At 47.8% G+C, this 25,236-nt stretch overlaps 1 protein-coding gene and 1 long non-coding RNA gene across 5 annotated transcripts in view; both read right to left on the bottom strand.

The window, feature by feature from the left end:
* The window catches only part of ZNF395 (zinc finger protein 395), a 40,728-nt gene extending 39,645 nt beyond the window's left edge, over positions 1–1,083 (bottom strand). The window contains exon 1 of one of the 4 annotated variants that reach the window (XM_053658382.1): positions 994–1,083. The gene's annotated coding sequence lies outside the window, so the exon portion shown is untranslated. Of the gene's footprint in view, positions 1–830; positions 950–993 lie in introns of those variants that run through there. The other 3 variants (XM_053658376.1, XM_053658381.1, XM_053658375.1) reach the window with 3 other exon arrangements.
* Positions 1,084–18,017: 16,934 nt separating this feature from the next.
* On the bottom strand, positions 18,018–22,005 carry LOC119053023 (uncharacterized). Its single transcript, XR_005083226.2, has 4 exons — positions 21,917–22,005; positions 20,686–21,304; positions 19,918–20,053; positions 18,018–19,835 (listed from the first exon to the last, which is right to left on the bottom strand). It is a non-coding gene; the product is annotated as an uncharacterized LOC119053023 (long non-coding RNA).
* Positions 22,006–25,236: the final 3,231 nt, after the last annotated feature.

Raw genomic sequence — 25,236 nt, 5'->3', positions numbered from 1 at the left:
CAGTGGTGGCCTATAGGCTTCCATTGCGCCTGGCACCGCGCCTGCCCCATGGAAGTGCTCCAAAGCCACCAGGAATCGGCCACAGCTGCCTGAAATCAAGGGGGCAGCGGCACCCCCTCACTGCCTGGCAGGTGGGCTTCTTCAGATTTCTCAGTCAGTCCTAAAGTGAAGGTGCTGCACCCTAAACTCCAAGGCAGGAGGTGAAAATGCTACCTTTGAAATTGTTTGCGCATGACAAACTCCCCATCCAGGCCCCCCTGAGGCACCCCACATGCCCACAGTGCCAGCTCCCAGGAGGGCCAGGGGCCACCAGTGGGGGGAGGCAGGGTTAAGCGGCGCGGAAGTGGGGGTGGACAGAAAAGGACAGAAAGGGTGGGGGCCAGCCCCCGCGGTGGAGGGTGTGTCGCACCGCGCGTCCCGGAGCCCGGCACTCGCTCCCTCGGTAGAGTGGGCAGGAACGCGCGGGGCGCCCAGAGGGCTGGGCTGGCGGCCCAGCCGGAAAGGGTCAGGGAGGGGGCAGGTCAATCTCCGTCGGAGAGACGACTCTGGACGACCGTTCAAAGTTGGGGAGGGGGTGCCTTGGCCAGCGCCGGCCGCAAGCGAGATAAACAAGGCGTTTTTCGGGAAAGCGGACGGCCACCCCCACCCAACCAGCGCGGGCACTGCCGCAGCGTCCCCGCGCCCCGACTCGCCATTGGCCCCGCGCGCCGGCCTCCGGGGCCCTCAGGCCGCCGACTCGGCCCCCGCAGGCGTGCGGAGCGTGGGAAGTTCCGGGCCACCCCCTCCCCGTCCCCGGGCTGCAGCGACGCTGAGGTCCCCGCGCAGCTCACCTCGCCCCGCCACCAGCAGCTGCGCGGACCGGGCAGCTCCGGCTTGGACAGCTCAGCTCGAGTCCGGGCTGCAGCTGCCGCCGCCCCTGCCCACCCACCCGGCACGGCCCACCGCCCGGCTCCGCTCCGGCAGCCCGCCCGCCGAGGCTCCCTTCGCGCCCACCTGGCCGGCCAGCCCTCCCTCTCCGGGACACTGCGCTCACGTACGCGGCCGCGGCCACAACCCGGCCCGGATTCCCGCCCAGGAAGGGAGCGGAGGAGCGCGCCAACCAGCGAGTGAAAGAGCTAGACTCTGGGACACACCCCCCCGCCGCCCTCCCACAGCCCCCCACCCCCTTTCCCCGCCCCCCCGCCCCAGCTCCGCGCGCGGCCGCTGCCTGCGCGCCTCTCGCCGGCCACGCGCGCCAGTGCCCTTCCAGCACACCCACCACGCGCCTGGATGCACACCCCCGGGTTGCTGGTAGACAGTGGGCGCTCAATAAGTTACCGAGCGACTCCTGGCGCACATGCGCCCTTGATTTCTGACCGCGTTATGACCCACCCCCCCTACCCCACCCCAAAATCGGAACCGGTGGCTGCAGCCCCGAATCAAACTTGAGTGCCTTTTTGCACTGAACCGTCGACTGAGCCAAAGTTTCTTGCAGTTGTTTTTCAGGCCTGGCTCTGGGACAGGCTTCTCCAAGAGAGGCCGCGCTGCCCCAGGGCGGGAAAGGAAGCCAGAAAACCCCAGGCACCACCAACGGGGCTTGGCGGGGGCGATAGGGACCCAGGCGTCGCAGCCAGGACCCGCCCGGTGCGCGAGCAAAGGCTGGAGAGAGAGGGAGCATTAGAACCAACCTTTCCATTTTTTTTTTCTTTTGATTTAATGTTTTCTTCTCCGTTTTATGTCATTTTACTCGATTTTATTCGTCTTAGTTGTAAAGTGAGGCGTTATTTACTTTGTCTGGACTGGGAGAAAGTTAACTATTAGCTTTCAGCCCTGTGTAAACAAGACCAGTTGCTTTTGGCACCGTTAGGCTCTGGCTTTTGTATAATTTGTAACAAGGAGAATTGAAGCTGTTCCATTGTGTTGCTCTATGTTTTTCAGAGATAAGGCCAGAGGCACAACGGTAATGAAGGGCCCCAATGTCTATATGTGTGGGCCTGCATATTCATATTTAAATAGCTGTTAATGACTAGGAGAGTAATAGTATCCTGCACCAAAAAGTTTTAAAATATTCTGGGGCATACTTGTTGAATGCGCAGTTAGCCTTCAGTGTGAGGTATGCTGTTTTTCCTGCAGAGAGGCGGTGGGGCGTGTACTGGAAAGGCCTAAAGGCTTTGCCCGTCAGACAAGCCCGGCGTGCGATCCTGATCTAACTGCTGAACCAGCTTCAAGAGCTTCAGGAGTTTCAACAGGTTCTTTTATCTCCCTGAACCTCAGCTTCTTAATCTGTAGGATGAAAAAAAATTTTTTTAAAGAAAGGAGGTACAGCTCCTTGCTCAGAACAAAGAAGCAATAAATATCATTTCCCTTCCCCTATTTCCCACCATTGGTTAAATAAGAAAAATATCCAAATAGGACCAAAATTCCTATAGGACACTGGTTCTCAACTGAGGGCAATGCATGGAGACATTTTTTAAAATATTTTGAAGTGGATTGAGCACGGGCCTGCGAACCAGACAATCGTGGTTCGATTCCCAGTCAGGGCACATTCCTGGGTTGCAGGCCAGTTCCCTGCAGGCCAATTCCCAGCAGGGGACGCATGAAAGGCAACCACACATTAATGTTTCTCTCCCTCTCTCCTTCCCTTTCCCTCTAAAGATAAATAAATAAAATCTTAAAAAATAAAATAAATATATATAAAAATATTTTGAAGTATCTTAATTTGTATATGTCCAGTTTGCCTCTTATATCCATCTTTCCATTATGTTTGATATGCAATGTTATTTTTAAATAGTTTCAGGTGTACTGCATAGTGGTTAGAGAATTGTATGATTTATGAAGTGATCCCCCATAATTGTGGTACTTAGCACCATGTAAGTTTATTACTTTATTGATTATATCCTCTATGCTGTCCTTTACACTCCTTCCACTATTTTGTAACTACCAATTTGCCCTTATTAACCCCCCCCCCCACCTTTTTCATCCAGCTCTCCAACACCCCTCCCCTCTGGCAGCCCTCTGTGTCTCTGAGTCTGATTCTGTTTTGTTGTTTTGTTCTTTAGACCCCACATGTAAATAAAATCATATGGTATTCATCTTCTGACTTATCTCACACAGTGTAATACCCTGTAGGTCCATCCAGGTTGTCACAAATGGTAAGATTTCTTTTTTTAGGGCCGAATGGCGGAGTAACATCCCGTGGTATACATGCACCACATCTTCTTTATCCACTTGTCTACTGGTGGGCACTTGGGTTCCTTCCATACCTTGGTTATTGTAAATAATGCTGCAGTGAATAGAGGGGTGCATATATTTTTTCAATTAATGTTTTGGATTTCTTTGGATAAATAACCAGAAGTGGAATTGCTGGGTCATAAGATAGTTCTATTTTTACTTTTTTGAGGAACCTGTCTCAAAAATGAAGACAGTTTTGATTGTTACAAAAGTAGGGGTTGCTACTAGCATCGAATAAATACAGGCTCACAATGGTACTTAAGATCCTGCAATGCCCAGGACAGTGCTCCCCCCACTCCCCCTACACACACACACACTACAAAGAATGACCTGGTCTAAAATGTCAATCATGCCATTGTTGAGAAATCCAGCTATAGGAAAATTCTGCCTTTTAACTCTCTTCCTCAAGGAAACATTCTTTTTTGCATTGAAAAGAACATCAAGAATGAAGGCATTTGGAGGATCACAGCAATTATATTCAAACACAAACCCTCCCCTTAATAGGAAGACACAGACTTGAATTTTGCATTCTATCATTAAAGGAATATTTTTGTCAACCAACAACGCATGCTCCCTTTCTCTTAAGATATCATATATTACATATCACTATGGGTCACAAACAGCTTGATGGTTTTGCTTTCCTTTTTCCTCAGACAGTGGGTGTTTACTCGCTTCCCGCTAAGGAAGTGAGAGTTCCTGCCTTCCCTGCTAAGTCCCTCACCTATCCTGAAGTTTATGATACAGTCTTTGCCCCCAAGGAACATACAACCTAGTTGGAAATGGATGAATGCATGTGCAACAATTAAGGAACAATACAAGATAGTACGTAATTAAGCTTAATTGCAGCACCCAGACGCAGGTGGCTCAGAAGAGAGGGCAATGAGTTCCACCAGCAGCAGTCCAGCTGGCCTGTGTGGCGGAGGCGTCCAGTAAATGTTTGCCAAATAAAACGAAATAGCAAAGGTTTTTTACACAAGCTAGGACTCAAGCTAGCTATACGCTTCGTGACCAGATTTAAACTGCTAGATTTGTAAGTGGAGGTTGGTGCCTGGCTGCGAGCTTGTTCTCTTAGAACGTCTAGTTCAAACTTGTAACCAAACCTATAAATTTCCAAAAATGATTGAATTTTAATAAAAGTGAAACAGTCATTCATTCAATAAATATGTGAGGGCCTGCTGTGGGCAAAGCGAACCAAAAGAGTGCCTGGATTGGAGCAGAACCCGTAGCTTGTTCTGTTTGAGGCTGTCTGTGTCTTGTGATGCAGGCCATCAAAAGGCATGTGTTCTCTTACTGCACAGGGTGCACGTCTCTCCCGTTTTGCTGCAGGTATGTACTTGCACGGCATGCATTCCAGAGCTGTGCACATTAACACAGACTCAGAGAGAGCTTCCCACCGCAAATATCCATTCCCAAACACACACCCAGCGCTCAGCACCTTCACACAGAAGCCAGGCTCTGTCCTAAACACACACTGCACAACACACATATTACAAAAAGCAAGATGTACTTAGGAAGATTGTGACTCGTTGGTTTCCCATCTTAGCTCCTCATCCCCCCATGACTACAGTTTACCCTTCTGGAAGCTGGCCCATCCTAGAACTGTGCTTCGCCTTGCTTCCTCCCTATTAAAATGTAGGCATCTTGTACCTTCCTCTCGTCAAAGTAATTAGCTTCTTGGAGAGCATCTCCCCTTAGCTTGAGGTTAAGCAAAGCAGACCCAAGCCCTGTCTCATATGATATGGGCACACTTATAGATGCAGTATGAGTGTGAAATTGCCACTATCCCAACCCCCTGATGAAACTGCTTCCAGGTTTGCATCCCTCCAACACACTCTGTACACTAACCCCTTTCCTCTGCTTAGAATGCAAATGCTTCCTGTGGCTTTCGTTATAACGAAGCCCCAGCATTGCTCATTAGGCTCCTTCATGGTGTGGCTCCTAATTACTTCTCCAGCCACTACTTGCCCCTCTCTGTCTCTACTCCATTCATTCACTCTGCACTCCAGACATGCTAACCTGAACTTTTGTCCTTTGGCTGCAGACTTTTTCTTTGCTTGATACATGCTCTTTTCTCTGCCTAGAACACTCTCCACCCCTCTCTCACCTCTTTAGCTGGCTACCTCTACTCATTCTTTTCTTTTTTTTAAATCTTCAGCCAAGAATATGTTTATTGATTTTAGAGAGGGCTAGGGAGAGGGAGAGAGAATAAACAAACACAAACATCAATATAAGAAAGAAACATCAATTGGTTGTCTCCCGTGCGTGCCCCGACTGGGGATTGAACCCACAGCCTAGGGGTGTGCCCTGACCAGGGATCGAACCCGCACTCATTTGGTTTATAAGATGACACTCCAAAAAACTGAACCACCTGGCCATGGCCCCACTCATTCTCCAGGAGGCAGCTTAGATTGCACTTTTTCTGTCCTCTAGGATTGGATTAGGTGCCTCTCCTTTATGCTGGATAGAACCCTACACTTTCCCCTGTTGCATTGTACTGAAATTGCCATTCTCGTTCCATCTCCCCCCACTCCCTGCCACCCAAGATTAAACATTCTGTGAAGACAAAGAGCATGTCTTGCTTCCCATTGGATACCCAACATTTGGCACAGGGCCTGACAGAGCTGGCACTTACAAACACTGGGTAATAATAAATTGTTAGTTGGCCCTGGGGAACTGACTAGAGCTATTCTATCCATGGTCCAGGTAATGGGCCCATAGCATTCCTCAGACACTCAGTGGATTCTGGGGCTGATGGAGACTTTCGAAGCATTTATTTAGAATAGGGTGAGGCCCATGGAATGAATTGAGTCCTCAGGTTCTACCAGAGTCTCATTTTATACCTGACCTAGCCTCCTGACCTCCAGATTTTGGTCACCAATTACCTACTTCACATTTCCACGTGGGAGTCTAGTCAGACCTCAAATGCATCATGTCCAAAACCAGACCACTGACTTCCCTCCAAACTCTGCTTCTCCCCATCTCTATAAATGCCAATCCCATTTTTCTAGTGCTCAAAAAGCAGGCACACAGACAAACAAAAAGTTGGAGTCATCTTAACTCCTTTCTTTTTCCTCTGACTTTACGTCCAGTGTATCAGCAAATCCTGTGGGTTCTGTCTATGAAATACATCCAGAATCCAGTTATGCCCCTCCACTTCCTGCACGGCCTCCTTAGCCAGACCACCATCTCTCTGCCCTGGACTTCCGCAACAGGCTCCTAACTGGTCTTCCTCCTGTTTTTATACTCTTGTCAAAACCATGGCAGCTGGAGTGATCCAGCTAAGTCACATCATATCACTGTGCTGCTCAAAACCTTTAGTCACTTCCCACTGCCCTCACTATAAGGCCCTGCATAGTCTTGCCACCAGTCAATTCTCTGGCCCCACTGCCCACACTCTTCTCTGGCTCACCCAGCATCAACCACATTGGCTCCTTGCTGGTCCTTGGACAGACTTCCAACTCAGCCTTTCCAAGGGTATGCCTCTGCACTGGAATGATCTTCCTCCGCTATCCACATGATTAGCTCCATCGTTTGATTCAGGTCCCTGTTCAAATGCATCCTTTTTTAGAGAGAGGGAAGGGAGGGAGAAAGAGAGGGAGTGAAACATCAACTGGTTGCCTCTTGCAGACCCCCAACTGGGGACCTGGCCCACAACTGGGGCATGTGCTCTGACTGGGAATCGAACTAGTGACCTTTCAGTTTGCAGTCCAACACTCAGTCCACTGAGCCACACCAGCCAGGGCTCAAATGGATCCTTTATAAAAGAGAAATTCCCTTGCTAACCTATCTAAAATAGCACTGCCCTAGGCTCTGCTTTCTTTTTCTTCTTAGCACTTATTACCACTGACAGCCTCTCTCCGTCCACTCAACTGTAAGTTCACAAACAGTAGAGTCTATATTTCATTTACTGTTGTGTCCATAGCTGCTAGAACAGCAGTGGGCATTCTAGCATCAAGTAGGCATTCAATAAATAATGAATTAAGGGTCTGCTTAGACTACCAAAAAGTTACGCCTGAACTAGGTATCTATCTAATGCTTTCATCCCAACTAATCCCTCCAGCATTTAGCTCTCCTTCAATGAGATACCAGTTGCCTAATTGTTGGCTGTAATGCTCCTCATCCACCCAGACTGGGGATCTATATAACCTGTCTGATACACAGTTCTAAACACAGCTTCTATGCCACAAAACAGGTTATGAGTTTCAAGTGAAAAAAAATAATACTGATAATTTTGCATTTGTAGCATACTTTTTCTTTTGACGGAGAAAAATCACAATGTGTCCTAGTGGACAACAACAGGCCAGCACCAGCTGTAAGCATGTTCACTCTAGAAGGCACAAGATTCAGGAATTTGAAGAGAAAGTAGTTTGCACATATGCCTGGAGCACCTGGTATCTCTCTCTGATCGACTCAATCTGTAAGGCCTTCCTGGAGAAGGTAGGCCTTGCACTGAACAGAAGAGAAAGGACCAATAGGTTGCAAACAGGTTGTTTAAAGCTTAAGGGTACCCCTGGAGTGGCTCGCTTAGATCTGCACAGCCACACTTACAAGCAAACAAGCCCCCACATGTGTGGCGATATCCAGAGACACACCCCAGCGCATAAACACCCAGACCCGTGCCTATTTCCTCCTAGCTCTGAACTCTGAATATGAGCAAGCGTACGTATTCAAAAGAGGAAAAAATGAGCTGGTTTTAGGAACACAGAGCATCAAGCCCTGTGACTCTGGGTACGAAGGAATGTGGAAGCCCAGGCGGTCTCTCTGTGCACATCTGGTTTTTCCTTTTATGCATCTGTGATTTCTATGACACAGGAAATCCACTCTGGAACAGCCCAGTCTGCTTTCTAGTGAGCGCATTAAAAAACAGGGATTAAAAGTATGTTTATCTCGCTGTTCGAGGCAGGAAGATAAAATCCAGAGTAGTACCATTTTGACAACGGACCAACTCCAGCCTCACCCTACAATGTGCCGCAGGGGAGGTGCTAGTGACCGAGACCAGAGGAGTGGAAGGCCAGGGAAGAAATTCCTGCACAGGCTTAAGACTATCTAGACGTGACTCTTACTCTGAATCATGCCAGGTACAGAACACACCACAGGGGGAAAACATCAGTGTAGCTCAACTCGACCAGTATGGCGGGAGCGGCACCCAGTCTAGCTGGGAGCCCCTCTCCATTGGGCTTCCACATTCTAGTCTCCATAAAAAAATGTGCTCATAGAAAGTCCTTGAAATGGACTGAAGCAGACAGCTTTCCTGACCCTTGAGGGAGATAACACAAAGCTGTTTAAGCGATTAACAGTATTAAATAAGATGGAACAGGACAAGAAAACTTAGACCGTGAAGGTAAAAAGAGGACCGAGTTATACCCCCAGGGGGTGGGTTGAGGGAGCCTGAAGTTATTTATGTTACTAGAAAACAGAGTAGGGGGTAGCAAAAGGGAGAGGGGAGCCATCAAGCAAAGGCAAAACCACCAGTGAAAAGCAAAGACCTGGCAGAAATGTGCACACTGTGAATGCCCACCCGTGCCACCCCCTATTTTAATTTCTTGGGTTCCAATCAACACACCACTACTGCTTTTCTGCCCTGTGTTTTTTGTCACTTGACTTTGCTCTTAGAGTTTATATTCTCACTGTCCGTCCCATAAGAGTGAGACCTCCTAACCCCCCCAGAGAAGGGGCTGGTGGCCTTTTCTCTAGTGAACTTCCCAGTTTTACTTTTGTCCAGCCGCTCATCCTCATCCCCTACATATTCCACTTTGTGCACTAGCCCAGCTGAGCATTCTGCCACTCCTCTGCAGAACCAACTGCTGCCCAAGGCAGGTGTGCCTGCCACAAATCCAGACCACCCAGATCATCCAGAAGGACCCAGCCCCCATTTATCTCCTATAGGGGCGCTCCCCAGCAGAGGGACCGACTGTGGGGAGCAAGGCAGTACTTGACTACTGCAGCAGAGGGCACAGGTCAACTTGCACCCCCAGGACAGACTGCCGAGTGGCAGCACCATCGAGCCCTGGGAAACGGACACCTGCCACAGGCCACACCCATAATGTGCCAGCCAATCACTGTGTAGGGTTGGGGCTGATCAACTGAATGGCTTTTTGACAAAACCAAAAGATTTTTTTTAAGTCCATAAGCCAATCAAACAAAACTCCAAATATAAAAGCCTGTTTCTAAAAGCATTTTAAAAGCTGCCAATCATTTTATGACAATTTCTGGCTCTTCTGAATTGAATAGCGGGCACTGTTCCCTATTTGTGTCAGACTTCTTATTGTATTTGTTGTCAGAACAGGTTCCCACATCACAGGCTGGCCCCTCCCCTTCCCAGTGGGGTGGTCAACCTCACACCACCAGTTTTTAAGGCCCCAGACGCAAAAGAGGGTTACATATACCAGTGACACTTTCCTTCCTTCCTTTCTTCCATTTTAATTTCTTAATTCCGTTTTTTATTTATGTATAAAACCGATTATTGTATTCCAGGGTATTACTTTGCACACAGATATCATTATTGCTTTTAAGAGTTATGCTTTTAGTGTATAAGCATAAATAAAAGAATTAAAAACATTCATATAAATACAGAATTAGTACTACCCATGTATAATGTGCATCCTTATTTTTCCCTAAACAATTTGGGCAACAAAGTGTACATCATATACAGCAAAATGTGGTATACCCGGTCACCACACTATTCTTTTAACCCACAATTCGCCCAGCATTAGGCCACATCCTGCCTTGATAATCCATACAATACACTGGAGTAGTAATCATGTGAATTAATCAAACCCTGTTCAATGACCCTTTTGTATTCTCCACCTGGGAGCATTCTGTTTTCCCAGTACTCACTTTAGACACGGCCAGTCTCACAATATTCTCACTTATAAGCTGCCGAATCACCAAAAGCCAAACTTTTCCATCTGACAGTATAATTAATTGCCTATCAGATCACCCCTGTGAAGCTTTAATTAATTCCTGAGGGGCACGAGAAATGGCTAGCAACCGAGTTTTCAGTCAATTTAGCACCCAAATGTGGGAGTGAGAGATCTGCCATATATAGGCTCCAGATTTCTATACACTCCAAGAACATTCTCGGTTGTTAATCCTGATATTTTTCTTTCCTTCTAAGCCAAACTAATCACCCCAAAGAGAATCTTTAAAATTCACTAGCCAATAAGCTGCCAGGCTTCGTTGACAGGAATATTAAGAGCCCAAACAGCTGGAAAGTCATTACCATTGTGAACTCGAGCATCCATTGGCCCCGCTGCCAACACGCTCACCGCCCACTTGATAGTGAAGTTATCATTGTCACTATTTCTGCTTTGTAGGAAGGAGGTGCAGGAGGTGCAGGAGGTGAGGGGCTACGGAGCCTGCAGTGAGCGGGAGGGGTTGCAAATGCTGATGGCAGACCTGTGACATCTGGGTGACAGAGCCAGGAGAAAACCAAATTCAGTTCAAAAATGCCTTTAAAATCATGTCAATCTTTGTCGACATTCACTTCAGGAGGGAGCCAAGGAGGACTTTCAGCTCACCACATACAATGAAGCTCCCCCAAACCCTCTTTCCATATTTCTGTCTCTGAAATCCTGACCCCCACCAACAGCTATTTCTTTCCCTTTCTCCTCCTTCTCTTTTCCACTGTCCTTTACCTTCTTCTCTTTGCTTCCTTACATATCCTTCCCCTCCCTCTCCCCCTTCCTCAAGTGGAACAATGTGGCCTGTTCCTGACTATGTCTCTTAATTTTGTGAAAGACCTAGCAGCTGACTGAGCTAGTCAAGAACTCTCCTCCTGGAAGTCAGGGAGTGGCAAGGGATTGGTCTCGTGCCCATTTAAAATACATTTTTCTTCTCACAACAACAATATCAGACTGGTCCCAGTCTCTCTGGTGAGTTCCCGAGGAACATGCACAGGGCCTCTATGATTTTATCTCCAGATTCTCAGCTGACAAAGAATGTGAAGGCTTGTCCCACTCTGCTCTCCTTGGACCACTGACCACCTTTTGTTTGGTGACCTACCTAGCTGTCCATCACCAGAATTGTTCAGGAGGAAGAAGAGTAATCTGTCAGGGATTCCACCTATCTCTAAAATTCTGTGACTCCAAATGCCTTTGCTCCTTCAAGTTCAATGTCCTGTCCTTCCAATGGCTTCTTTAAAAGTAACCACTAAGCTCCCATCCTTCAGTTTTAACAAGCTGAGAGAATTGTTATCGGTCCCTCTTTCTTTACCATTTCACTAAAAACTTTCTAATAATCTCATTTCAAAAACCTCAATTTCATCCTCTTCATGATTCAGACGGTCACAGCATCCCAAGGTGATATGTTATCTATCCAGCTTCCAATATGGGTTTGCTGAATTGTGTCCTGTTTATCACACAATGATATTGAGGAAGAATTATGTTTTCCTCTGTCTACCCATTATCTGTGGGACTCACACTTGGTGTGACTCATGGGAACTAGATCACTTAAGAAGTGATAGATGTGGCCAGCACTCAACTTTCATTATTTTCCGAGAGATACATAAATAACACTGTTCCAGACTTATTAGTCAGGCTTCTCTTTGGAGAGAAGTGACAGGAACTCAATTCATGCTAGCTTAAGCAAAAAATGAATTTGTTGGCTCACTTAACTAGGAAACCCAGGAGTTTGTACTGGCCACAGACACAGCCAGAACCCAGGTTTAAACAAAGCTGTCAGCATTTGCTCTAAATCTCTCATTTCTGTTGCCCCTTCTTATTAGTCCCATTCTTTCCATCTTCAAAGGAGCTCCCCACAATCCCCCCCAAAAGAGCTTTCTTCATACACTTGGGAAAACTATTGCTGGCAGCTACTAATGCTGACATCCCAATTTAGTAACACCAGCAGAAAACAATTTTTCTCTCTCTTGTATTCATATATTAGTTCCAGGGAAACTCTTGACTCTTTTTAGTTAAAATGCCTACCCCTTCAGCCCACTGTTGTCAGAGGGATGGCATTCTATGGCTTTGAACCTACATAAAAACAGGGACTAGAGGACTGATATTCAAAGCAATGAATGGACAGAGAAAATTACACATGTCCACCACGCATTGGGAGGGAGGAAGAGGAGGACACCTTGTGCGATTCAAAACACTATGTTCCTGTGCTCTTTGACCGGCTGCGTCACTTACGACAAGCCAGTGTGTCTTTTTGAGCCTCAACTCCTCACATATAAAATGGTTACATGGTAGTTACTAGTACAATATTAAGCTTTATGTTACAGTGTCTCTTTAAATACCAGATGATTTTTCAGATAATGAAAAACTGCCTTAGCTGAGGAAGGTATTGCAACAGTGCCCACGTCCTCTATTTTTATGTCAATACACTCACGAAAGCTCTGCCTCTAGCATACAAGTTAGAAAATGAAGCTCAAGAAACTAGAATGCCTTTTTAGTAAAATTAACTTATTTGTGTAACTGTGGCCACACGCAGGCACACGAAGCATATGACGATACTGCAATTGAATCATTTCCTGGATTAAGAAAAGTGACAAAGCCACACGCACACAGACAACCACCTCATAAGGCAGAAATCCCTGTGAGCACGTACGCACAGCACTGCACTCTCCTATAGGGAAAGCACTCTAGGACTAAGGAATTTCAGGGCCGAAAGGACTATGTTCAAGCACACCCCTCACCAACTAGTGTGTGTGTGTTTGTGTGTGTGTGTTCGCGCGTGCGCAGGGTGGAGGCAGCAGGAGAAGGGAGCGCCAAACAGGCTGGAAAATTCAAAACATACACACACACAAAGAAAAGCCCCACAAAAACAACTATCTAGGGCGTCTTCATCTGGATCCTTCCAGGAACGCTGCGGCCTTGGCATCTCAGCTGCAGTCCCCTCCTTCACCCCTCCTCCGCCCCGCTTCTGTTCCAGCGGCTCGCGGATCCAGTCCGCGTTTTCCCACTCTCCCTCCCGCCCTCCCGGTTAAAGCTCCCCCGCCAGGAGTAAACAAGCTGTCCAAACAGGCAGCCGGTAGGCTCCGCCCCTCCTCCCCGTTTCCTGCGCCTGCCCCAGCAACAGGCCCCGCCCCTCACTACAGGCCCCGCCCTGCTCTGCCCTGGCCGCCTGCTTTAGCCCTGGAGGCATCCGCTAGCCCTGGCGGTGCCCGGGGAGGGTGCCCACTCCCCAGTTCGCCCCCGGAGCCTTCTTCCTTAGGACACCACTCCCTCACAGCCAGCGCTCCGCAAGCCCGCGCCGAGGGAGGGTGCGTGGCGCACACGTGACTCGTGTTGTGGGCGGAGTCTGCGCGGACTCCGCGGGCTGTGGCTGCGGGGAGGGGGAGCTTAGGCCTCACCTCCCTCAGTCCCCGGGGCCCTCCCGGATTGCAGCTTGCCAGGGCCGACTCGCCCCGCCTTCCTCCTCTGGGCCGGCTGGGGCCCCGCTCTGGCCCCTTGCCGAGCGAGCGCTCCGCCAGGCCCCCCGGATGACTTTGTCACTGTTGCTGCGCAGCCTCCGCGCACAGAGGGCCGCGGGGCTCTCCCCTAGCTCCTCCAAGTCCCGCTCGGCTGAGCCTCTTAAGTTTCCTGGCTGGCTCCACAGAACCTTTCATAGTCACTAGCCCCCCGCTGCACAAACACACCCCTTCCTGCCTCCGCCCACGAAGACGTCCTCCAGCACACACAGACCTGTATTGTACTGTCTTTCCACACCTCTCCCCTACCGCTCCGTTACCGGAATGTGAGAGGTTCCCAGGGAGCTCACCGAGCCCAACTCCCGTAACCTTTCTCTTACTCTAATGGTAGGGAAACTTGAGGTTCGGAAAGGTGAAAAGATTTCCTACATCAGAGCCAAGAGCGGAACTCGGACCTCCTGTTGTCAGGGCCTTCTCTCTGTAGACCCCTTCCTGCACTGCAATTCAGGGGCAGGTGGACTACCGTGAAACCGGTAGCTCCTGCCTTGGTTATCCAGTTAACACCTTCCAGATCTTTCCCCCAAGGAAAATGTAGCTGCGCATCACTTTCTGCCTGTCTGGAGGTAGATCCAGGAAACAGATCATAGCTGGCAGAAACCTTCACAGAGTACAGGAAAGAGAGGCAGTTTCATCCGGAGGTTGGGAGGGGGCCGTGGAGTCAGACTATTAGAATTCGTCTTTTCTCCACCTACGAGCTATCTTGGGCAAGTCATCTGACTTCTCTCTGCCTCCAGGTCCACATTCGTAAATCAAGGACAATGATAGTAACTATCTCATAGAGATGTGGGGATTAAATGAGTTAATATAGGTAGTGTTTAGGACAGCACTTAACATAGAATAAAGCCGTCAAAGAAATTGCTCTGGGCTGACCACTGTGTTGCGTTTCTTAATGTTTTGTCCCTCTTTCCTCCCATTATATGTTGCAGCCAGATGAATCTACCAGGCCAGGCTCAGCTTTGGAGGACTGACTTCAGGTGCCAGCAGAGAGTAAGCAGAAGGGCAGAGGGCAGGAGAGCCATGACGGGGACATCCCCAAGTCAAGGGTAGTATAGCTGACATTTAAGCCAAGGGAAACAGGATGTGTGGCACAGTGAGAACAGAGGCAGGGAGCTTCTGAGGTCTGCCCTGGTAAGCTGTGTGAGGTGGGGTGCTGGGAAAGGGGGACAGAATGAATTCGGAAAATGAAGTCAGCCACGGGCCAAACAGTAGTGTGGGGGGACAAAGGCATCCACCAGACGCAGGATCAGGCAGATACTCCACCAGTCCCTGACCTTTGTGCTCCTGACCCCATTCAGTAAATCCCACAAGTCCCCCCTCCTAAGTTGCTTGAGAGTAAGCCCTGTGTTTTTAAACAAAACGAAACAAAAAAAGGTTTATTAAAAGCCCCCTTTATTCATCCTTGAGCACCTCGCTTAGTGCTTTGGGGATAAGTGATTAACAAATGTTTGAATGTTCTTTAAATGAATTGTGTATGCATATCACTGAGCTGGGCTTTGTGAAGAGGGCCCTAATTTTAAGAAAAGGAATCTTAGAGTTTCCATATCCAGACCCCTCGCTTCTGAGTTAAAGGAAGCTATTTGCTTGGGGTTATATAGCAAGTTAGAAACAGAAGCCAAGTCTGTGCTTTCGGTCTGATATTATTTCCGTGACACCACACTGAACTTCCATGCAATTGAAAGGGAAAACAAACTCCCTAAAAGCTATGGAACAAACCAAGGCAGTGTGTGGTTAAGACCCAAATACATAGTACAAACGGGACGGGCGGTAGGAGTCAAGAGGACAGGAATCCCAAGGGACTGGGATCACTCAGAAAATGCTCACTGCCAAGAAAAGGCTTGGACTGGTCCCGAAGGATGGGTGGGATTCAGGACTGTGGAAAAGAGAAAGAATTTCTGGCAGGGGATGTGGCTTTCCCTGAGGCTGTGTGGATAATAAAGGGTCAGCGTGGAAACCAGTTAGGTTAGAAGAGAGGTTTGGGTTGGATCACAGTGGAAGAAAATGTTAGAAGGTTAAATTGAGGTCAGATTTGGGAAAATTTCAAATACCAGGACAACGAGCTTTGACTTTAGTCTTTGGATAATGGGGAACCCCTGAAAATAGACGCTGAGCTAAGCACTGAACCAAGACAAGATACCAGGCAACTATCTGCCAGCTTGGTCTGATTTGCATCTTTTTTAGACAGTTGCTTGCCATATATGTGCATTTACTACCCACACACAAAGGAAGCCTCTACCAACCAGCTTGTCTATATTTATTTCATCTCCAAATACCCATAATATCTGTGTGGGAACAGAGGAAGGAGAGAGATCAACAGAGTTTGTGCGCCTGCTGTAGACCAGGCACTTTCGTCAGTGATATCTGATTTAAGTCACACAGTTTTGTGGGGTGTGGGTATTGTTGCCACACTGACTCCCAGGGATGGTAAGCGACTTTCCCAGATAACAGAGCTAGGAAGTGGTGGAGCCAGAATTCAAACTCAGCTTTGCCACCGAAGCCTTATCTTCCAGCTGGGCCACTGTCACGGCTGTTTAATGAGAAGATACAGGTATTGTGTTCCCTCTCTCGGTTTCCTTCTTAAGGAGGGAGCCATGACCCAGCTAGGCTCACATTTCCAGGGCTTTCACATCCTGGGTTTTCTATTCTTGTTTTTAGGAAAGGAAATTCCCATTTGGGGTCTTGAGAAGCAGACAAAGCTGGGTTTGAATTCCATTTTTACCACTTTTGAGCTGGTGGCCAGAGGTGGATTTGCTCCCAAGCTATTGAACCTTAAGCTTCAGAACGCTTCATTTGCATAGGGCCCTGGCAAGCCCTCTGCCCCGCTGTGAGTCTCCATTTGTGCATTACTGTTCTTCAGGAGGGTTCCAACAATTGTATATGCTTCAGGCCTCCGAAAACCTGGATCTGCCCAGACTGGATAACATCCACTGAGTTACATTCTAAGACTTGGTTTCCCTATTTAAATAAAATCATTCTAGACTCTGGTCTACTAGCAAACATCCAGTTGACAAATGGTACCACAGCTGTTGATTTAACTTGAAGAACTTGATCTCCCCTAACTTTACGCCTAGGGCAAAGGCTCACAGAGACCTCTAGCCAAATTAAATAAATAAATAAACAAACAAATAAACAAATTACAAGTCCATTTATCAAGTACTTAGATCTAAACAATTTAATTAGTATTTATGTCCTAACAATTCAGAACCCTTCATTTGCATAGGGCCCTGGCAAGCCCTCTGCCCAGTTGTCCTCCAACTGTCCTCCAAGTGGTGATTTGCAAAAATAATACACACATAATTTTTAAAAGATTGATATTTTTGTTTTATCTTAAATAACTACAATCACTTCCTAATGAAATGTGTGTACTTGGGGGGCACTCACTATACAACTTCTCTGATTACCCTGGAATCAGATTGCACAAAACCATCCTCATTTCCTTTTCCCCATCAATTTTCTTTTTACCCATGCAAAACCCCACTCACAAAGAAAGGATGTCATCAAAAGGAATGTGATGCAATCTAATAATTAATAGCTCATGCAACGTGCACCAGATGTCAAGTATCACTGTGTTTCTTTCAAAACTTTAAAATCTCCTGAGATGCCCCAGTGGGTTTTCTGCAGCACCCTGTGGTGCCTCAGCACACAGTCTGGGAACTATGGGATTAAGACACCTGTCAGAGACTATTCAGAAAGCAAACAGAGGGCAGCAGAATTCTCCCAGGAAGAATGGAAAAGGGGAAATACCTGTGCCCCCCTTCCCTGTTTTGCTAGTTAGCTCTTCAGGTACCTCTCCATTCGCAGCTATGGCTATTTTCATAACATGAACAAAGCAAGGAATAACAGTGGGTAATTGGGAGGCCTGGCCTCCAGTTCCAGATTTGCCACTGGAGGGGTATAACACCTTGCCCATAATCTCCTCTTTCCAAAATTTCTTCCAACTTTAAATATATATCTCCACCCTCAAGCTTTCGCCTAAGAAGTCAAAGTTTTTAATGCACTTGATGTTAAGTTGGCTCCATAAGTGCGAGAAGGAAAGAACTGTTTTTTCTGTTACAAGCATTTTGCAGGCTAGGAACCTGGGGAATGTGCCATCTTTAAATCAAATAAAAACCCATTTCCCATTAGACAAATTTCTGAAAAGAGGGAAGATTACAACAGAGAGCTCTGTACAAAGAGCCTTCTGTGATGAAAATGTTTCACTATTTGAATGCAAGTAACTGGGTACGTTCAGTTTGAGAAAATTCATCAGACTATACACTTTTAATACCTGCATCTTTGTATATATTTAATAAATTTTAAAAGGGGAGGGAAGCAGATTGCAGAATCAAAACAATACATAAATTACATAAAAATATAATACAAACAATATTATGTAAAAAAAAACCTGACAATGAATTGTAAAGGTGTGAATATAGTATATGTTTGTGGTTATGTTTTAAAATAAATGTTAAATTATTAAAAAAGAAAGAAAGCTTTTTCCAGCTCTAAGGAAGCTTTAAGACTTGGACCAGGAGGAGCGAAGCTTGTTTCTTCTGCCAGACATAGTAGTTTTGTAAGGTGCCCCTTTGTACCTGCTCTTCTCCCTGCCATTATTACTAAGGGTCAGATGCTAGCCAGAGCAAACTCGTCAAAAAAGACATTTTATTAGGGTATTTTGCAGAATTAGTAGAGGCAAAATCCACATTGCCCAAGAATTCGCTAAGCAACCACCTGAGTAGCAAAGAGACAGAGGTTGCCACTCAGTCCCAGGCATTGGGGTGTTGCCTGTTCTTATCTGTGATGCTAGCTCAGGGGAGGCTGGGGCCCAGGAAACACAGTGAGTGACCAGATGCTGCAGGAGAGCACTGGACCTGCATCCTAGCCTTGGTGACTCAACTGGAGGAGAGACCAGAGTACCTCCTCTGCAAAATGATGGCTACACAATGGATGTGCTCTTTACAGCTTGAAAGTGCAATCATTTTGTGACTTAGTGATAGGAAGAGGGCGGATAATAGTCTTAAGAAGACTGGAAAGAAGCATTAAACAACAAGCCAACTCTGGGAAAAATAAAGTAGCCTTCAAAAGCATCACAAGGCCAGAGGCCCAAATGGGGGACACAAGATAAACACACCAATATACAGTAATCCCCCCTTTATCCGTGGCTTTGCTTTCTGCAGTTTCAGTTACAGCGGACCACGCCCGTAAATATTAAATGGAAAATTCCAGAAATAATTCATAAGTTTCAAATTGCACACTGTTCTGAGGAGCGTGATGAAATCTTGCACCGTCCTGTTCCATCCTGCTCAGGACAGGAACCACCCCTCCGTGTACGTGTTTTCTGCCCTGTACATGCTGCCTTCCTGGCAGTAGCTCAGTCACTGTCCCGGTCATCAGAGCAACCGTTGAAATATTTTGGAGCTTGGGTTTAAGAAACCCTCCTTTCACTTAATAATAGCCCCCGAGCCACTCATAACGGTCTTATTTTATTTTATTATTAGTTATTGTTGTGAATCTCTTGCTGTGCCTAATATATAAGGACAACTTTAAGGGGAAAAAATGGTAGGTACTATGTTCGGTGCTTTCCCTGGTTGCAGGCCTCCACTCAGGGTCCCAGAACGCATCCCCCACAGGTGAGGGGAGACCACTACAACTGACTTCAAAGATAAGGGCAAAACAGGAGGCTGCAGGCGCAGCAGCAGAAGTGAGGTGAAGTTACTGGGCTAGGGAAGCAGGCCAGCTTAATGGAGAGACTATGGTGAAAAACTCCGAGATGACACACTTGCAGCCAAACAGAAGTAAACAAATGAAAAGTGTTTGCTGCTGCTGTATGTTTTGATCCCGTTAGGGCTGGGCTGTGATTGGGTTGACATAGTCATGAGGGTTTAAAATATAGGAAAAAGTGCAGATCGGATTTGCTTTCTCTCTCTCATCACAGTCGCAAAGGCAGAAAAGAGAGAGCAAGCCACTGGTGCTCCTAGTTACAGAGTATCAAGGAATTAGACCACTTTGAGCTCCAGTTTCCTCACGGGTAAAATGAGGGCCATAGTCGTGCCTTCCGCAAAGGGTGGTTACCACCGAAAGCTCAGAGGGTGCAAGCTAGTGCTCAGCCGAGTGCCTGGTGTGACGTATTCTTACAGAGTGGTGCCCAAGCTCCCACCACAGTCATGCAGAGCCCTTCCAGCCACTCAGATTTGGGGATTAAAATTTCTCCAGGACTGTGTCTTGTCCAAGAGTCCTGCGTAGAGAGGCACTTAGTTTTCCAGGGGATGCTTCTCTCCCCCTGACTCCCCCCTCCCTGCGTGGCATTTAGCATTTACCTTCACTGTAGCACTTGTCCATCTGAATGTACTTTCTTTTGTGGCATGAGGCTGAGAGTAAGGTCATTTGTGTGCAGAACGTTGTTTCTTTTCTCTCCAACTCATTTCATTCTCTAAGGTCCCAGTTATAAGGGATCTTCAATTAAAATATATTTGACATATAATATTGTGTAAGTTTAAAATGTACATGTTGATTTGACATTCATATATTGCAGTATGATTGCCATGGTAGCATCAGCTAGCACCTCTATCACTACATATAATCATCATTTTTCTTTTGTAAGACTTTATTTATTTATTTTTAGAGAGGGGAAGGCAGGGAGAAAGAGAGGAAGAGAAACATCAATGTGTGGTTGCCTCTTGTGCGTCCACCACTAGGGACCTGGCCTGCAACCCAGGCATGTGAACTGACTGGTAATCAAACCAGCGACCCTTTGGTTCACAGGCTGGCACTCAATCCACTGAGCCACACCGGCCAGGGCATATTACCATTTCTTTTGTGAAGTGGGGATAATTAAGGTCTAGACTTGTAACAAGTTCAATGTCTGTAATACACTCTTCTTGTCTACAGTCACTATGCTAAGCATCAGGAGTCCAGGACTTATTTGTCTGAGGTCTGCACCCTTAAACAATTTCCCTCCTACTCCCTCACTCTCCACCAGCTACTGGCAACCACCATTTGGTCTCTCCTTGTATGAGTTTGGCTTTTTAAAGATTCCACATGTAAGTGAAATATAGTTTTGTCTTTCTCTGATTTATCTCACGTACCATAATGTTCCAAGGTCCGTTCATGCTGTCACAAACAGCAGGATGTCCTTCTTTCTCATGGATGAATAATAATTCTTCTGTGTGTGTGTGACATCTTCTTTATCCATTCGTCTGTTGACATGCACTTAGATTGTTACTGCAGGGGATTCTTAACAGGAATAATTACTGAACACCTAAGCTTTGAGGTCTCACCCACCGAGCCCCACGGGAGCCACTGCATCCACTGCAGACAGAGGCTCCCCAGGAAACACGTGGACACAGGCCACACACACTGGCAGTGTCGTGGAAGAGGAGCTCCCGGCTGAATCCTCTTCGGTTTTTCGGATACTAGTTGGGTAGTATTGTTCTGAAGCTTTACAGGAAAGGAAAGTGATGGGGAAACAGAGACAAGAACTGGCTGGTGTCTCCAATAGTCTGAACGCCCAAGGCTGAAAGAGTCCGAGAATCTTTCTTTGAATTTTTAATGAAAGGAGGAGGGGAGAGCAGGGGTTTGGTCCTAGGAGAGGTGGGGTTACCTGCTCAAGGCCGGAGTCAGTCTCTGTCCACATTCACAGGTACAAAGACTGGCCATTCATCTGGTGCAAGTGAACATGTAAGGATGGAGGTTCTGAAGAACAATCTAATACGAAAATCAAGAACTTTATAAGTATTCGTATCCTTTGGACCTTTAAAAATGGAGATGGTTACACTTTTGGTCCAGCTCTATGATGTTATCATAGAACCATTAAACATATTGTGATGTGTTCAAGGAAATGGGAAATGTTTGTAAGATACTAAGCACAAAAAAGCAAGATACTGAATAGTGGGCCCAGAATTATCACTTATGTGAAGAAAATGCACACAGCAACATTGCAAAATGCATTACGCAGAGTGTTTGCTTGTGGGTGGCGGAATTTTGGTGCTTTTTCTGTCTAAATGTTTACACTTTTCTGTGTTTGCCACAGTGTAGGCAGCGAGCACCTATTTCTGTGATTATACGGCGGCAGGCAGAGGTTGAAACCGGCCTCTACTGTTCTCGGTTTCTATCTCTACGCTTTGAATCGGGTTCATTTCCTCCAGGCCACCTCTTAAAAGTTTTGAAGGCTGCACAGGGCCTCCAGGAAGGAAGATTTGAGAGGCCGAGGCGAACAGGGAAGGGGGGTATCTGGCTCCGACTGGTTTCTGCACCTCCCCTCCCACCCCCTCCACCCCCCACCGCGGGTGCTGAAGAGGCAGTTCCCTCGCGTCCTACCAGCAGCTGTGGCCGGGACGGCCCCTTGCAGCGCAGCCGCGCTGGGGCTCGCTGGCCTCCGGCGCGTCGCCCGCACCGCCCGCACCGCCCAGCCCGGCCCTGCCCCGGAGCGGGAGCCCCGGCCTCGCGCCTAGGGCCTGGCGGCTGCCAGCAGAATCGCGGGCGCGGGGGAGGGAAAACGAGGCCCCTCCCCGCCAGCTGGCCTCCGGGCGCGCGCGGCCGGGAAGGTGGCGCGGACGTGCTGCGGTCCACGGAGGCCTCCCTGCGCCACCCTCGGTCGGCCTGCGGTCAGGAATGGAGTAGGACCCTCTCTCCCCTGGACGCCTGCCCTGCGGAGGGGACCGAACGGAGGCGAGGGGACCCGGAGCCCGCCTCGCGGCCGCGGCGCTCGGCCTTCCCTGCTGCTCGTTCAGCCCCTTTGTCTCGCAGTCGTACTCGGCCGGAGGCTCCTAATCGAGTTGTGGAGCTGTGCGCGCTTCGGCGTGGGTGTGGGCTGGCGGGGAGGCTGCCCCGTGCGCCCTGGAGCCTGATTCTGCGGGCAGTCCAAGAGCCCCTTCGATCGTTAAGGCACGCGCGGTCCTAGGCACCAGACAAGATTGTGTGTCGGTGCTTGCTTGTTGGCTGGCTTTCTGCCTCCACTTTCCTCCAGTCCAAGGCTAAGTCTGACTCACCAGGGGCCTTGAACTCATCTTTCCCCTCTTCTGTAAATCTCCACCAGTTTCGGTAATCTCCTCCCACCTCTGCCGTCTGCCAACATATAAGCCCGATTACTTTTGAATTCTACTTTGCCACTGGGACAAGATACTGGCCTCTGTCACTGTCACCAATAAATATTCCCAAAGGAAAGAATAGTTTACACTTGTTTCGTCACCCAGAACCAGCTGCGCAATGGACAGGGTCCAGCGCAGAATGAAAACGCAGGCCCTCTTTCTCAAGTGTTAAGAATTTCAGAGCATGAAACCAAGCCCAGAACTCTCCTGAGCTCAGGACCTGTGTGCCCGCACAGGCCGTGTGCCCAGGGAGCCCGCCTCGCCAGCACCCTTTCTATCCTCAAGCCTGTGGCCTACCCTACGCACCAATGTTTGTTGAATGGCTAAAAGAACAGCCTCTTCATTGTGGCTAGTTATTAGAACCGGAGATCTTTTCCTTTTATTTATTTTTTTATTAATTGAATCCTCACCCGAGGATATGTTTACTGATTTTAGAGAGAGAGGAAGGGGAGGGAGGGAGAGAGAGCGCTGGAGAGGAACATCAGTGTGAGAGAGAAACACCGATTGGTTGCCTTCCCTGCTGCACCACCAACCTCCCAAAGCTCTGACTAGGCGCCTACCGGTTCCCTTATCTGACCCCCTTCCCTTCGGTTTCTGTAACTCGGCACCGTTGGATCTCCCTGGCTCTCTAATGCATTTCTTTACGGCCTTTGGCTTCCCCTTCTCTTTTTATTGCACATCTCTGTGCCTTCCCAAAGGTTAGGTCCTCAGTTTCTCGTTTCCGTCCTAATTTTCTTGGAGAAATTGTCTTCCTCACCTCAGTCACCACTTTTGTGCATGTTACACCCCAGCCTTCTTCTCCAGCCCAGATTTCCCCCAAGCCTTAGTTTTGTTTTTCTAACTCTTGGGTGTCCTGGCAACTCAAATGTACTGAGTCAAAAACAGAATGTATGTCTGCCTGTCCTTTCCATCCTGCCTGTCTTTCTCCCTTCCTTCAGTGCAGGAGCTAAGCAAAAAGTAATCCAAAATCTGGGACTCAGCGCAGCTGTACAGGTGATACGCCATCCCCAAGCCAGCCTCGCCGCACCCTTTCCATGTGCTCCTCGCAAAATATTTTGGTAACCAGATGGGGGGCGGGGAGTAACTTCACCAAGGGAAAGACAGGCGGGCGCCATGTTAGTCGAATCCTGAAAGTTAAAACGAAACTAGTGGGACAAATTGACATGCGCGCCTTCCGTCTGATGGATGCCCCAGTGAAAACAGTGTGTTAGCGATGCAGAACCTGAGTTGGATCCCGAGGAAGCATTGGACAAACTCACACTGAGGGGCAGCCTACAAAATAGCCTGTAGCATTGAAAAACAGAAAGGCAAGGCCAGGAAAGGAAAGGAAGACGGAGGAGCTTCTGTGGATTGAAGAAGGTTTGGAAGACAGGAAGGTGGGTGCAGTGCGTGACCCCTGCTGCGACCTCTTGCTGTAAAGGACGTTCCTGAGATCACAGGTGTGAGTTGAATGAGTCTCTGGGCCCAGGGACGTGGTCGTTACTTTGTACTATTCTTTCACTGTAACTTCTCTGTAAGTTTGACATTATTTCAAAATAAAAAAGTTACCATTACCAACCACCCTTCAAATCAGCTTTTCCGCTAGGTTTGTGTTAATAGCAACAACATCCTCACAATTACCCAAGTTCAAAAACTTTGGGATCATTTTTGATTCCTCTCTCTTCCCTCCCAGCCCTTTCCTACCAGCCTACCATTCACTAAGTCTGTTGATTATTTTTTTGAAAAGATCTCTCACTTAGCCACCTTTTAAATTAAACTTCCACCTTTTAAATTAAATGACACTTCCTGCCTCACTTAATCATCTTAAGGAGTATCTGTGAAAAGAATTTGTATAACATCAAGTGCTGTGTAAACATAAGGTCCTGTTACTCCATCTCAAGTCCGATCGCCACCGTTGATTGCTGTCATGTACTAACTGGTCTTCCTGTCTTTTGGCTGCTGCCTTCGACAGCCATCCTATATACAGTTACCAGAGTAATCTGCCTAAAAGCACACACTTGTCCTTTCGGGCCTCGCTTCCCACGGTCAGCAGCAGGGCTTAATCATAGCCCCTGAGAAGTCTGATGTTCAATGAGCTGAACCAAGGCGGTCTGTCCTCGTATCAAATAACCATGACCTTTTCCCGATTCATAGAGAAAAGAAAACTTAACGGGTAGAATTTCCTCAGCTTGTGAGGTTCCCCCCCCCCCCCACCCCGTGCTTTTTTTTCCACTGTAGCAAGGATCCAGGCTTTTATCTGCTAGCATTAGCAGAGGATGAACTGAATGAACAAGCACCACATAAATAATAGCGAAGATTTTGCAGTAGCAGGTCGCATTTCAACAACTTGGTTTTCTCCCGGGCACACGTGCTGGTGGCTGTGACTTTTGTAATGCATGTCAGCTGTATAGTCATCGCCTTTCTTAAAAATTGTCTCTCACCCTGGTCCATGGGCCTCAGTTGGTTGGAGTGTTGTCCCATAAGCCAAAAGGTCACAAGTTCGATTCCCAGTCTGGGCACATGCCTAGACTGCAGGTTCAGTCCCCGGTGGGGTGGCATGCAAGAGGCAAC

The sequence above is a fragment of the Artibeus jamaicensis genome, unplaced genomic scaffold (genome assembly GCF_021234435.1).
Source record: "Artibeus jamaicensis isolate MK-2021 breed Jamaican fruit bat unplaced genomic scaffold, CSHL_Jam_final scaffold_537, whole genome shotgun sequence".
Classification (NCBI taxonomy): domain Eukaryota; kingdom Metazoa; phylum Chordata; class Mammalia; order Chiroptera; family Phyllostomidae; genus Artibeus; species Artibeus jamaicensis.
The sequence above is the reverse complement of the archived record's forward strand: the minus strand, read 5'-3'. Positions and strand labels throughout refer to the sequence as shown.